General features: G+C 33.1%; 1 protein-coding gene across 29 annotated transcripts in view; it reads left to right on the plus strand.

The window, feature by feature from the left end:
• Positions 1-9,697: 9,697 nt before the first annotated feature.
• Positions 9,698-16,665, plus strand: part of LOC121119856 (gamma-aminobutyric acid receptor subunit pi) — a 100,303-nt gene continuing 93,335 nt past the window's right edge. For 7 of the 29 annotated variants that reach the window (XR_011780565.1, XR_011780566.1, XM_040714668.2 and 4 more), the window contains exon 1: positions 9,932-10,235. The gene's annotated coding sequence lies outside the window, so the exon portion shown is untranslated. Of the gene's footprint in view, positions 10,290-10,761; positions 10,889-16,665 lie in introns of all 29 variants that reach the window. The other 22 variants (XR_011780563.1, XR_011780564.1, XM_040714663.2 and 19 more) reach the window with 7 other exon arrangements.

Genomic DNA, 16,665 nt, shown 5'->3' on the forward strand with positions numbered 1-16,665 from the left:
ATCAGCGAGCGTTACAGATATATCGATGAGTAAATGTAGTATAATTACAGGTAATTGTCGACAGATGACCATTTAGATTGTTTCATAAAGTACGTAATTGTAATAAAATAACTTTTTTCATTAGAGATAAGAAAATTCAATTTTCATTTAGTTTCTTTTCTATAGAGCAATACACCAAAATGTTTTACATTGTATCAGACAGGAACTGTCTCAAAAGAAAATGTAAAAGTACTCATATTTGATATATTTATTGACCGATTATTATCATTCCAAATCGATTTCAATTTAAACTAAAAATGGATAAGTATTATTCCTCATAACAATGAACAAGTCAAGCTCTTCTACATCTAAAAAAATCATAAAAAGAAGTCAATATACACCTTACGTTATTACAAGTGTTGTAAGGAGATAAATTAAATATTTCCTATTTCTGTTGACAATTATTAAAATTAATAATTGAGTATAAGCTTTCATTCAAACAGAATAATTGCGATTTATATAAATAAAATAAAATAAACAAGTATTTCTATGCCTAAAATGCCGATAAAATTCAGTTTTCATATTAAAATAGCGTACTAACAGCTAAATTTTATCAGCATTTTGTTGGAAAAATATTTGTTTTATTAAATTTTCTATATAATAATGGTTATTTAATTTGAATTTAAGTTTGATATTTAATTATCGTTGAACAAATACAGGAAGTTGTATTTACTTTTTGTATTGATCTCCAAGCAACCCACTTATTTCTACTGTATAAAATATCTTGGTTAATCTTTCTGTTGAAATAAAACCAAATGAAAGTTATAATAGTGAAAGTTTCTACTTTAGGGATAGTGAACCAGAAAATGGAGTTATTTCAAATCTTTTTTTTAAAGATTCATTCGTTAAAATAGATTAATATTTGGGACCCACTAGCACAAAAGAAATGATTATTCTCAAAATTGTGCTGGTATTAAATTTGTATTCTTCAATCAACAAATTATTGGTATAAAGCCCTTTGGAAGTGACGATAAAGTAGCCAAAATTTATTGTCACAATAAACTAAATTGTCCACGATAAATTGGAACTACTTTAAACTTCATCCGGATCCATAATGTGGATATTCGGGGTTAAGTCCTACTAATATAAAAGTTTGCGTGAACAATACACTATATCTTCCACTACAATTGTTTTGACAACTAACAATAGTAATCATGCAACAAACAAGGAGAGACGCCATCCTCGAATTGGCTCGCGCAGGACACAATCCCTCTGCTATCTACAAGCTTCTTAACTACCCGAAGACCACGGTGTACTGGGTCTTCAATGCCTGGGAGGTTGAGGGGAAGGTCTGCCGAAAGGCCCACAAAAAAGTGACCAAATCTGCACTCCCCGCTCCCTTGAAGGCCTCCAGAGCTCCATCAAGGCTTTGACGGGACTTCCTTGTCCAGGTTGGCCAAGAACCGTGGAGTGAGCAAGCAGCTAGTCTCCAAGGGTGTGAATGAGAACCTCGGATACAGGTCATACCGAAAGGCCAAACAACACATCCTCATGGCATCCATGAAGGCCACCAGGCTCACCAACGGCAAGCGTCTCCTCAATGACCTGAAGAGCCATGGAGGAAGAATCATCTTCTTCTCCGACGAGAAGAACTGGACTGTCGACAGAACCTACAACGCCCAGAATGACAGGTGGCTTGCCAAGGAGAGAAAAGAGGTCCCTGCGGTCTTTACCACAAAGTTCCTGGCCTCTGTGATGACCCAGGGTGTCATCTGCAGCACCGGTGAGGTGATGCCTCCTTTCTTCTTCAATCCCAAGGAAACGGTTAACGCAATAAGGTACTGCGAAGTCATGGAGGAGTTCGTCATCCCCTGGACAAAGGATACGGCCGCTGGGAGGGAGTTCATATTCCAACAAGACTCAGCGCCCGCACACATCAGCATGAAGACCACTAACCTCTTCAACTCCCACGACATCACTTTCTTGGATCGCAACACCTGGCCCTCCAACTCACCCAACCTCAATCCGTGTGATTACTACTGGTAGGGGAAGTTGGAGAGGGAGGTGTGCAAGGTCAGCCACAAGAGAATCGCAGTCCTGAATGGTTCCATTACGAGGGAGTGGAGTGCTGTCGATTCCGCGGAAGTCATCAGGGCATGCAAATCCTTTAGGAGCAGGATGGAGAAGATGGTGGCTGCTGAGGGAGGACATGTTGAATAAATTTATTGATCAATATCATGTCTAACTTTTTCATATTAACAAATACACTCCAAATTTCATTTTTATCTAGCAGGTTAAATTTTAAGATAGTTCCAATTTATCGTGGACACCCTGTACAATGATAAACTGACAAATTTTGTTTGGAAGATCACATTGAGGACAATATCAATCTCTCAAATCATATAAATGTTCTAAACTATATTAAAATTCTTGGTGATCTTAATTTATCACGCAAATTTAACTGCAAAGCCCATAATTGACACTAATATGTCTATCAAAAAATTAATTGGGGTTTTCCCCATCTCTTGATTTTTGTTCAATATTGATTTTATGCTTACCCACCACATATGTAAAAGTATTCATTTTCAAATATTAATTTTAATCAAATTAAAAATATCAAGTATGCTATATAAGTTCAATGCTTGTCCGATCAGGTATGTCAAATATTCCAAGAGAAGACGTAGAAGCCATGCGGAGCATCCTGAATCTATATAGCTCAAAAGATTAATAAAAGGCAACAGTTTCTCTGCTGAGACAACTTATTATGTATTTCAGCATATTAAAAAATACAATTTTAATGAGTAGATCTTTGCAGGTCCACTGGAAGTTTTCAGAGCTGTGAATAGATGTGGACTGTACCGGAGAGATATGTGTTCATGGCGGAGACCAATTATGGACAACGTATGGCCACTTTTGGGGCTCGATGAGCCCATCAACTTTAGCACTTGCCTGATTAGTCGTGATGAGTATTTAAAAAACAAGGGATAACGTCCGTTTGCCAGGTTCACTCAAATAGCATCGTTTTGAGCAATTTCATACTTTTGCTAAGTGCCAAAACTCTGTTCCGGATCCAAAAAGTGGATAAGAAACATTCAGGCACTCCAACTCCGGCATATATTGCATTATAAAATGTTTTTAGTAGATAAATAATAGGAGCCTTTTCCGACTACCCTGCTGCGTAACATCTTTCCGCTGTAGTTCGGAGAAAAATAAAGAGACTGGAACTAGAAAGAGACATGAAAAAAGTAGACTCATTAATAATCTTGAAAAAACCCTTTCAGCGATTCTCACTCGAAGTGGCTTAAGTATACTTTGGCAACATTTTTACATTTTATTAATAATCGAGAGCGAGTCCAAAGGATAGAAAATGTTCCTTCTATCAGAAGGATACAACATCTCATATTTTTTACGTTTGACACATGGTTTTACCAATTTTGAGAGTGACGGCGGACATAGTATGATAGTGAGGCTCATCCAGCTGCATTAGCTTGTCGTCAAGTCTACTTCAAATGATGATTGTCTCAAAATAGAAATAATTGTTTCCAACGTCCAGGAATTGCTCTGCGTGGAATCCAAAACTGCATACATTTTTAATCTTCTTTGAGGTGGGGGAGAAGAAAAATATATGAACGTAAGTTGTAGAAACAGATCATTGATTTCATTTTATTTTAATCAATTATTTAAGTGTATTATATTTGTTATTTCCTTATAATATTATCTATATTGATTGTGTAAAATTGTGGTTCGAAAGAATATATATCTTTTAGTATTTGTAAAAAAAAATATATATATTTTTCAAAAGAGCAAATTATTTTTGAACGTGTCAAAAAGTTTGACAATAGTGGAATGTCAAAAAATAACATTAAACATTAAAGTTCTATTAGACAAGAATTCTGTTATTGTAGATAAACCAAAAGAGTGATTTGAAAAATGATTAAGGATTATTTTGGGAAATTGTATTGTTGTTGGCAGTGCAGGATGAAAGAAATGAATATTTTCTGTCCATAAATTCAGTTTAGGGATTACATGAAATAACTAATTCAATCATGATAGCTATAGACGTCGACATATCGGTTGCGAAAATAGAAAAGTACATAAGATCATACAGCAAAAACAGATGAGCTGGATGGTTTTCCATGTGAATTCTATGTTAAATAATCCAACAAGTTGTCAAGAGGTGTTAAAGTAAGTTATTAGTAATGCCAGGTTCGTGAGCAACATTTAAATCTGGGAACACAAACATTAATTACAAAGAACAACTAATTCCCAAAGCATGTGGAAGCATGTCATCTCAGACTCCTGACCTTACTGAACATTTCTTACAATGTTTGTAGATGAACTTTAGTTATAAGATTCTAAGAAACTTCACAATTTATTAGCAGCAACACTCAAAAAGACTTCGTTCATGGAAGACACATTGAGGATGTTGTTGGAAGGGTGATGGATGTCATATTTGAAGTAAAAAAGAAAATAAATAAACGATACTTATTTGATAGATTTCAGGGAGGTATTCGACAGCGTATCTCACGAACATACATATAATAGAGAAATTATTGCTTTGGGGATAACCTTTGGTGAGTTTACTTGATCTAGGTGGATCATATAAGCAGCTTTTATTTCGACAAAGAATGTTGGCAAGGCGATTCAGTTATCCCCAGTTTGTTTATTTTAGTACTTGATCCATTGATCTCAGGAATAAACTCATCCAACCATATAAAAGGGATTCTCGTGGGGGATTTTGAGGATAGATTTGAAGTATTTGTAGATGACGTGACGGTTTAATTTTCTGGCACTACAAAAATAGTAGCGCAATCATTAGGTAGGATCTTAAAAATATTCGAAGACTTCTGAAAAATATCAGGTCCATAAATAAATGTTCAAAAAACTAATATACTGACAAACTTAGAATATGAATGCATTAAGAAAGAGATACAATCTGTTCCACAGATCGATTTTCTTGGTACTTTTTTATAGCTTATCGAAAATTACATCTAAAAACGAAAATCAAGCATCAAGATACAAGTATACAAGGAACAATATATCAACTAGGATGCCCGTGTGGAATACCTTTACTCTACCTATGATTGCCCATTTCCCATGAAAAACTTCTTATAAAGGGAGCGGGGATCAAATTGTCGCCAAAATATTTTTCTACAAAAAACAACACAAAATATACATTTTTTAACTTTTTTATTGAAAATCAAAACTATCACGAGCATATAGGTATAGAGTAGCCATTTATTTGATATAATCACCGTTGGCATCAATAACCGCCTCAATACGGCCTCTGAACCGGCCGCAGGCTCTTCTGACCATCTCATTGTTCATGTAACCGAATACCTCCTTGATGGAGTCCATCAGGCTGGCCTTGGTGCTATGGGGATGTCTGTTGGTATATCTCTCGACATAGTTCCAGACAAAATAGTCCAAAGTATTAAGGTCGGGAGAGTTAGGAGGCCACAAATCCTTGGTTACGACGTCATAACAGTTCTCGGTTAACCACTGCATGGAGATTTTGGACACATGCCAGGGTGCTGAGTCCTGTTGCCACACCCAGGCAGTCCAGATCCCTTGCCATGGCCTTCATGGACCTGGTAGGGTCATCCTCAACCATCTTCTTCACCTTGTCGACAAAGTCAGTGTCCCTGACCTTCCTGTCAGCGCCCTCCTCCTTGGGTGCCCTCTTTATGGTGGCATCAACATCCCGGGTGTCCTCTATCTTCTTATGGATACGCTGAACAGTCCGTAAATTCACTCCTAAGGTTGAAGCAATCGTTGAATTGGAGATTTCACCTCCATTATTAACCAATGCCATGACTACGGCGGACCTCGAAAGCTCCTTGTTCCACTTATATCTCTTTATCTCCTCATATGATGAAGGCATGATGCTAACTGAACTACGGATCGTCAGCTGACAAAAATAGCTTTCCTTTTCGGTAACCGGTTTTTATTTGATAATGTCGTCTTCAAGTTATCAAGGTTTAAAGTAGGCGACAATTTGATCCCCGCTCCCTGTAATATATAACTTGTCACAAGAATAGATGAGATATGTAAGAGCTTTTCATTTCCTCAAGGCAAACAAAAGCTAATTACATGGAATAACACGTCTGAATAAATTCGATGGTCTTGGATTGCTTTGTTTGTGAATTTTTCGAAGATAAAGGTATTTCCTTTTTTTAAATAATTTTCTGAGATGTCTCAACCTGTTTTGGATGGCTGAAGGACGAGCTATTGTTGCCTGTTTTTCGATCAATTAAGAATCAAGCCCCTGTCAAATTGAGAACTATTAATGAAAGTGAATTAATAAAAATCCTCCACTGGACATTGAGTCAGAGATGTCAATAAAGAAGAGTTCTTAAAGGCATAACAATACGTACTAGACAGAGGGATAGTTTATTCCAAATTTTATAAGGAGATTAGGAAATCAACAAAATCGAGAGATTACAGTTTCTAGAATCTACAAAACACAAAATATTGATTGGCTAAGGAGATGTGTGTCTAAGACATACAAAGTTACATTAAAGGCAACTCCTTTTCGTTTGATCAATATCGGCCCTCATCAATAAATTATTAATTTTATCAGCATAAAAATATCAGGCCTGCTTTATAAATTAAGAAGTACAAGTACTCCATCACCAGACGATATTTTAAATTGTGTAGATAAGATTTCATGACTCTTTAAAATCAATAATGTAATGTAAGAATAGTTTTTCATATTGTATAATTAAGATAATATGAAGAAAAATGAAGTTGTACCTTTGTACAAAAAAAAAAAAAAAGATTTAGAAATCAAAGAAAGGCTCTAAGTTATAATTAAATCTCTCGGGTATCTTAATTAATCCTACAAATTTGAATACAAAGCCTATAATTGACTCAAAGATGTCTATGAAGTATTGACCAGTAAAATAACTAATTGGGAGTGTCTCCTTCTCTTGATCTTTGTTCAAGATTGTTTTTATATTGACATGCACCTTATATGTAAAAGTTTTCGTATTTCAATTTATAATAAACATTAGTCAAATTCATCTCGGACAGTTGTCCTTTTAGGAACAATTTTTTTTTAACTCCCGTTATGACTTTGTATAGAAGCAACATTAATTTTATATTAACGGAACTACTTTTAATATTTCTACGACTATTACAGACATGCTTTCAGAAGTAATATTTAAACAGTTTTTCTACAATGTCTTTCCATCTAATTGCCCATAGCAGTTCTTATACATACTATCTTTTACTCTTTAATTTAACAGCTGGACAAATTGGAAAATATAACTTAACTACTAAAACAAATACGTATTACTTATTCTGCGTATTCGTTTACATCCTCCTATTTAAGTGTTATACCTATAGTTATCAAATCCGGCTGTGATACTGCAAGTAATAGACCTAAGTGGTTTCTGTATTATATTTTTTTTAAAAGATAGGACTCAAATTTTCAAAAAGGAAAGAAAGAGAAGAGCCTTGGAACACATTTATCTTTGATTTTTTTTTTTTTCTAATAGGAGCTCCTCTTGTATCTGAGGTATTAAGATGCTTATATATAATTTTAAGCATACTGGCTGGGCCAGTGCGCCTTATAAAAAGCGCATTGCTATCAGAAAATTGCATTCAGTAGAAAATTGCCTGCATAAAAATTACTATCAATGGAAAATTACCCAGAGTTATCCTCTATAATATTGAGGGATTCATCTAACGATCTTTACCATCTACAGATGAGACTGACCCTTCTAAGTTTCCACAGATAGTTTTTCCATCTACATATATATACGCGTATATTACCACTTCAGACACGTGCTGATAATTTTACCGGCATAATGTCTTCGTCCTAAAATTACTAATACAGCGTTATTGAAAAAAACAAAAAAAAAAAACCGCTGAACATAGATAGTGGCCGTCAAAAATATCATTATAAAAAAAATATTGAGAAATTATGGAACGTTCTTTATGGTTCTCGAAGCGTTGGTGGAGGGTTTTCCTCAGCATTGAGGTCACAAGTATATAATGCCGATATGGACAAAATACGATTCAATAAGGGTTGGCAGTGGTTTGTAAACTGTCTTGAGGTCACACGGTTATCTTACACAAATCTCCTATACCCTATGCCGGGGAAAACTATTTACGTATCCTCCATTTTTAGATTAGACAAATTTGTTGATAAATCACTAGAAATATAGTATTATTGCTATAGAATTTTCCGCTGATGGGGATATTCTGAAGGATAATTTTCATGCAGAAAATTCTACATGTATTATCATTTATGTATTATTATTTACATGTATATTATCCAGAATTTATATTTATATAATAATGAACTAATCATTTATCCCCAAGTTGATACATCAATCCTATACAAGTTAGAGTAGCACTTTTATTAGTTTAATTAGAACTTTAAACTTTATTCAAATTTCACTTTTCAGTACGCTTATAAATTCATTCTAAGAAATGTATTATACGAGAAGATACTCTCTGATTATATAGATAGATATGTAGTAGAAAAAATAACTATGTAGAGAGCTTGAGATAACGGGAAAATAAGAACACTTACCCTCTAGAGAACCAAACATGTACATATTTTTCTCCATCATTACATCGTTTTTATTTGTTCAATATAAACATAAATATACAGGGTTGATCTTTCCTTGTGGTTCACAATTTATTATTTTCAATCCAGAATGACATTGGCGCAAAATCACGGAGGAGGACAACGAGACATCTTATGTGCAAAACAGAGTAAACTGAGATGTTTTGAAAAGTTCTATATTTTCTCAAGACTAACAAAAATTCGGAGAAATTTTTGCTCATTTCTGATGAAAAAAAAAAAAAAAATCACTGTGAATAAGTATAACAGCTGCGTCATCATAGAAAGGAAGGAGCGGTTCAATGCTGATCCTTATATTGAACTTCTGGATAAGAAAGTGCTACTTTGGGCCAGAGAAAAGTTCAGTTCACTAAAGACGGAGCTCTGTTTCCTTGTGCCGCTAAGACCCTGGCCTTCCTGAGAGACAACTTTCCAGACTTTTGGGAACTCAACATGTGGCCTCCCTCTTCTCCAGATACCAACCCCCTGGAATACTCTATCTAGGGGTGTCTGGGGGAGAGGGTGTGTACTACTCCTCTCCAGTCTCTAGAAGCTTCCATAAAGAGGGAGTAGACCAAGCTCGAGTCTGACTACATATTCACTGTCTACAAGCGATTTAGGCCTCGCATTGAGGCGATTATTAGAGCTGAGGGCTCACATATCGTATAAAACTTGTGTCGAGACCTATTTCCAGATGATTTTGTTAAATAAATATACTCGAAAATCTACCATTGAAATTTTACTCTTTAAAAATTGAAAATAATAAATGTGTACCACTAGACAAGATCAACCCTGTATATGTATAAACATAACTTGTTGGTCTTATTATATAAGTAGTATGAGATAAAATAGTAATACTAACAATATAAGAAAGCATTCATTTATTTATTTGTTTATATGACTGACTATTTGTCTGCTGATAAACAACCTTAGTGTGCTCCGTGCAAGTTTATGTGGGTACATAGTATCCTTATGAATCAAATATATATGAACATATTTGTACACATTCCAGGACTTTAAATTTCCGTAAAGTCAAACGAATATTCTTTATTTCCGCTTTCCTTTACAGCTTTATGTACCCCCCTTCAAAAACAACTAAAAATCCCTTCTTTCGCTTTTGGTAAGACTTACAATAATTGTATTCATAACAAACTTACTTAAAGCTTCTACGTAAACTCTCTCATTAAAAGTGAAAAAAAAAGGAATCTTTTGAAAAAAGAAGAAAAAGGAAGAGGGAATGATCGCCGGAGAGCGCTGCGTTTCCCCTCTTTTTGAGGCCGTAACTCAAACACGGAGGCCGATATTTTGCCCAAAGCGCGCGTAGCGAAAAAAACAAAGAAAGAATAATAGGAAAAAAGAGATATTTTCCCCCTTACCAATAAGCACAAGTACTTTGCGAGTTAGTTCATGAACAATTACGTTACTTTAAGTCGACTTTGTTGCTATTTAAACTAAAAACAGTGAGTCTAGTGTATAATTCATTATTTAATACATTGCTGTAGTAGTGGTTTAAAAAAAATCCTTCCTTTCAAAAGTATCTATAATACTCCTTGAACATACAAGATATTCAATGTTAATTATCAACTAACTTTGAAAGAAGTTGAGAGAAGAGACCGCACATAAAATATGATAAGAGTCAAATCTCTTCGTTCGTGCGGAAAACCCAAGAAACAATAAGGTAACCACATATTCCCTTCACATGAAAAGCATTTCCTTCACAAATAATCTTTTGGTAAGGAGTGTCATAAAAAACTGTTATTATTTCAAGGTGACACACTAAAAAATACCTATTTACTATTTGCATATTTATTGAATTGACCTTTCTCAACTTTTTTAAGAAAAAAAAAATGAAATTCTAATTTCCCCTACAAATTTAGGTAAAAATGTATGTGTGGAATCAAGTTAAATAATATATTTTTCTATATAATATCCAATTTACAAATGTATTTTGTATTTTCCTTCAAATTATAATTCTCATAATTATTTGTACATTTTTTCTTCAAAAACGTATTATTGAAGATATTCAGCCTAAAGTTTTTCATTTTTTCAATTGTCGTTCAGGGGAACCCTGGGAAATATTCTTTTAGATCTTGGGATCTTCTTATTGTATAATGAATATTGTGATATTTTATATATCTATATATTATATTTTTTTTTGAAGAAAAAATATATTGTCAATCAATTTGAAGCTAGTATTTTTTTAGAGCCGGTGGTTCCTTGTTCGTTATGCATCCCCGGTATACAAGGCATCTATCACATCTTTTGCTAAGCATAAATCGTAAAAACTTTCAACTGAGTGATTCTTCATCTAATATGTATTCAACGTTTTAGGTAATAAACTATTTATAATTAAATGAAGCTTTTATTATGAAATCCCGGAGTAACGGGATCCCGGAAAATACACTCTAACTCAATCACAAAAATGTGGGTATCCAATTATTTATGTAAACTAAATATGTTGTAGAATGTAAAAAACAAACACAAAATAGGATATCCTAACACACATATATATAAGGGTACAGGTGTATTCCCATAATTATCTTATCTGATGGTAGTGAATTGTAGTGGGGTAAAAGTAGTTGTTTATATATGCCTCAATGATTTCTATATGTGATTAGTAAACACAAAAGCAAGCAAGAATATGTTGTCTCAAAATGGAGTATGGATGACATTGGTAGTTTGTTAGCCCTCATTAAATCTGAAGACGCACTGTAAATTACACTTTAAATAGCCAAAATTGATTGCCTCTATATGAAAGTGATAAATTGATCTATAACATATGTATGCATAAATGAAAGGGCATATCCTGGGCAATATAAGTATCTGAAATAAAAAAAAGCTATTAAACGATAGGTAAAATACTTAGGTATCTTAACTCATCCTACAAATTTGAATACAAAATATACAGTTAACTCAAATATGTCAATGATATATTTTACTTGATGTATATATGACGTAAAATATCAATTTGAATTTTCTGCTTCAAAATTGTTATTATGTTGGAGCAACACATATATTTTTTTATATATGAAACTTTGAAGGATTTATTTGTAAGTTACACCGTTTGGTATGATCAGTAATGATTTACTTTATGCAAACTATGCAGATTCTTAACTAAACAACTCTGTTTCGTTTGTTTAATAGTTTTATATAATTTGAATAAATATATGTTAAAATAATAATTACACATTCTGACTTTTAGACTTGCATTAAAAATTATTTTATGTGTAATTCTATAAAATCTTAAACAAAAATAGAAAATTTTTACAGCCAATGTCACTGATTTTGATAAAATAAGAAGTGATGTAAAATATACCTACATATATGTAGTTAATTGGATTGACTTTAAAATTTGAGGGCTACATTTGATCAAAAGCAAGCAAGAGTTATAAAATTCTGGAATTCAGCATAAAATTCAACTCTGTGCCTGTTTCAATTTTATAACTACTTTACTCCATGGTTATTCAAGACATTCGAATAAATATTCCTTTTCCACCCGAAAACCGACACTAATTCTCACAAAGTGGGATGGTTATCGACCATCTGTTGTGTTAGTATATTTTACGGGAATCATGTAATGAGTCGAAATGTGAATATCATCCCCATCCAGGATCATTTTAATAACGCTAATAGTAACAGTCTTTCTGAGTGTACAAAATCAACGATTAAAAAGAATAGAAGCTAAGTTTATATACTTTGAAAATTCGGCATAGAAGATAAAGATGTAAATTGAAAGAGTAAAAAGCTATGCAGAAACTACCTCTATGGAATAAAAAGGACAACTGCTTAGAAATAGATTTATTTTATGTACTACATAATATGTGGATAAAAAAATATGAAAGGTATATTCTAATAATGAATATGAGATTAAAGGATGATTAAAAAAAATTCTTAGAACTTTTCTTCGATTATCTATTCGAAAACGTACTTATATGTATCTATATCTAATTAGTTGTATGGAAACATTCTACGTATATATATATTTCCGTCAATGAGTAAAATGATTATCATATATGTACATACGTACGTCCTATGTAAATTATGGACCAGTATATTTTTTCCGTAAAAGCTGTACACTCCACTACATGTCATTTATAAATCTATGCTAAATTTGAATTTAATTGACTAAGATATATATCTATCACAACTTTTTACAATGTAAAAACTACCTAAGAAAATTTAACAATTAATTTCACAATAACGTTTTAAAAGCTAGACAATACAAATATTATCCTAACGATCATTCAGATTTTTTTATGTAAAACAATATTCTCCAAGTATCACCACTTGACCAATTTTCTTTTGCATGATCCTTATTTCATTAATAAAAGTAATTTATTTTGGATGACTTTTTTTGTAAATATCCTCCTTCCTAACGGCCTTACCTCCACGTTTCACAAAAGGAGATCTTGCGTACTTTAGTTTAAGAACCACTGGGTAATTGTACTTGTTAATTAAGTATAAAATATGGCTACGTACATGAGTAATAAGACGACAAAATGTAATCGGTCATAATTTGATGATTTTTAAGCTTTTACTCATGAAAAAGTAACATGTGTCATTTTAGTTAGGTATGATTTAAGCACTTTATTCAAGTTTTATTCTCTTGTTAAGTCATAATAATTATTTAAAAGTTCATTACTATTCAACAGAGTGAATGGGCATGCAATGGCCTGAAAATTGACACAGATGCCTCTTACAATCATACAAATATTGCACAATAAGTGCAACTCACTGCTTATAAATGCATTTCGTTTCAATGCCTTGTAATTCTATAACATAGATGGTACGTGTATCAACATGTTGTTCATTTACTTAAATTGGAGTTGATGAGGTAAAAACAAAAACAAATGTTAAAGACGGGTTACCACATCTATAGTATATTTTAAGTCTTGTAGGCTGATTAATGGAATCCTCTGTGAGAGCCATTCTTCTCCCGATACGTGTACGTGTACACGTACTATAAATGTGATAACCCACATTTACTCGAATAGGAGTACTTATGTATACATTTATGAACATAATCTAATTGTTCTGTTCTCGCCATGGTATGGCGTGTGTTTGAGGGAGGAGACAATGAATGTTTCCTTCCTTTGGTTAATTTATCAAATCCTCAGTGAGATTAATATTATTAATGTTCCTTCTCTTCCCATAGTTGCGATTACAAAAATAATCACGCAACTATAGAAATACTAAAAAAAAAAGATGAATTCCGTGCTTTCTTATACTTAAATAGTAAATAACTTTCAAAAATATGCATTATATCTTATAATTTGATTAAAAAACGCAGGAATGAAATATTTTGGAGTCTTAAAAATGATTTGCTATTTAAATCAAATCAGTGTTGTGTCGACTTAATTTGAGTCAAAAATTAAAAGATAAAGATAATGTAATGCAGTCGCACATTTTGTTTCAAAGGTGTATTATACATTTTTTGACTATAAATTGGAATGATTTCTAGTTTCACTTAAATTTGATAAGGTTCGAGTATTAAAAATCGAACGATCAGACAAAGAACTGAATTGACTTTGGGATTTTTAATGTTTGAAAATTGAATCACAAATTAAGTTATGTCGATAAATTTGTACTCGACCCAACTCCACTCGAGTCGTTTATTTCTTGAGTCGAACAGAGTCAATACAACACTATGTCAAAATTATATATTACCATTTTTTTGTTCCATCATTACATTGTTCTAAAAATAATGTAAACTAATTGAAATTTATTGAAAAATAACAATATTCCTTCGATAAGTTCAAATACGATATAGGAGTCATAGTTATTTATTTATATTAGTATAGCTCTATAGCCACAACAAAAGCTCTAAATACAAATAGTTTATTTTCTTCATATTTTTCTTATTGAAGTTTTGAATTTTAACCAGATGAGACAAAAATATTATAGTTTATTTAAATTTTATCGATTTTTGAAGTTATTGAGTTGTCGTTGACTTATTACACTTCATTTTTTTAATGACAAAAAATAGTGAAAATTGAAAATTTGCAATAATACGTCAATCCAAACTGTGGTTTTATTTCTGATGGTACAGAATATAATTATGGATACCCTCTTGACCGAGTGGGAAGAAGGTGCAGTCCATGTTGTAGGTTATGTTGAAGATATTCTTCTATTAATAAGTGGTCAACATCCTAATACCCTTATCAATGGGATGTAGGATGCTATAAGTCAGGTTCTGGAATGGGGGAAAAACAAATGGTCTCACCTTTAATCCATCAAATTAATTTGCTATAGTCTTCTCAAAAGCACATAAATTTAGATCGAAATACTTTCCACAATTATATACAGATGGCAAAGTTATGAAATCTGCAACACAAATGAAGTACTTAGGTGTGGTGTTTGATCATGGTCTCCCTTGAACCGAAAACCTGAAAGAAAAAGCTACCAAGTATTCCCGCATATGAAACATGGTAAAGGCAGTCATATGGCAAAAGTTTGGCTTGACCTCAAATAAAAATCTCTGGCTCTACGAAGCCATGATCAGACCCATAATCGCTTATGGGTGTCTAGTATGGGGGCACACCGTTATTGCAAAGAAAGGTCGAATAAGGAAATTAATCACTATTAAGAGAAAGACATTCTCATACCCTCCGATCAACACTAACAATAGGAATAAAGGCAGTGTTGAGCATCACTCGCCTCGACTTGACCATACAAATATAAGCAATCAAGTCTATATGAAAAAAAAGGAATTTTCTCTGGAGTTCCTGGGATGGCGTCTGTAATCTTTCAAGGCGTCGTGAGCAACGTTGCCCTTGCGATAAAATACTTGATCAAGTTAAATTGAATAAAGTAAGTGACTATATCACCAATAATCGTATCTGGGTCGACAACCGTCAAAATGAACACCCTGATACAATTATATACACAACCACATCAAAAGATAAGAAAGGCAACGTAGGTGCAGGATGGACTATCAATCGAGTTGACATGTCAATTCATCAATCATCAGCATCACTAAATAACGAAGCCTCTGTCTTCCAAGCAGAAATCATCACCATCACACAATCAGTGGTAGTAGATCTTCTTAACCAAGACAACCCATAAAAAAGTAACAATTCGTTCGGATTCTCAATCGGCAATTGTTGCTATTCTAAATCTGTTTAAAAATAGTAATACAGTTAAGAAGTATAAAGAAATATATGTTAAACATAAGAAAATGTGAAATAAATATATATCTCGAGTGCAAAAGCCATTCATACATTTCAATAAACGAATTTGGAGACTATCTTGCAAAGAGTGGTACGGAAAAGTTAAAATCGTTTGTACGTTGGAGCACCTCCTAGCTACATAATGAAAGTGGTGAGGGACTTCTTCTTCGATATTTGGTGCAATAGACACAGGGAAGGTCAAAAGATGAAACATACACATATCATTTGGAAGAAACTAAAACAAAAGAGTGTCGAACTTTCGAGTTAAAATATGAACTGACTTGTCCAAGCCTTCACAGTTCATGGGCCCATTTTTGGCCCATCTGAGCAAATAGAAAAAAAAGTGTAATGTGCAATATTTGCATGGAAGAAGCACAAAGCGTAGACAATCTTATTAACAGATGTCCATCACTTTCATCTGAGAGATACCAAGCCATGCGAGAAGAGGATGCAGATCGTCGAATTCTTAAATCTATTAAATGTACGAAAATGAAAGAAATTATTGATGATAACTATAAAATTAAGTTGGACTTAAGATCAATTTCTGCTGTAGTATCAACCTATGTGTGGTCGTGTCCCTTACCGTATGTATGTATAGTTTTGTAATGTATGTATATCTGTACTATTTTATAATGTATGCATGTACTATGGTAAACAGCAATACATTCTGAACTAACATAGAATGTTACTTTGAATCTTAAAAATAGGCTAGAATAAGATTTACAAACACATACGCTTGCGGGGAATCCAGCAATTCTCACTTTTCCAACAACAATAAACTCATGTGAGACAGGTTTTTTTACACGACTGGGATAATTCATTTTCACACTCTCAATGATTTCATCCTTACGTGCTGACGAGTCAAAATATCAGAGTCGCCTAACTATTAATATATTTTTATAAAAATACATTTCTAATGGTAACAACTGTACAACTTAC

This window comes from Lepeophtheirus salmonis, chromosome 6 (assembly GCF_016086655.4).
Source record: "Lepeophtheirus salmonis chromosome 6, UVic_Lsal_1.4, whole genome shotgun sequence".
Lineage (NCBI taxonomy): Eukaryota > Metazoa > Arthropoda > Copepoda > Siphonostomatoida > Caligidae > Lepeophtheirus > Lepeophtheirus salmonis.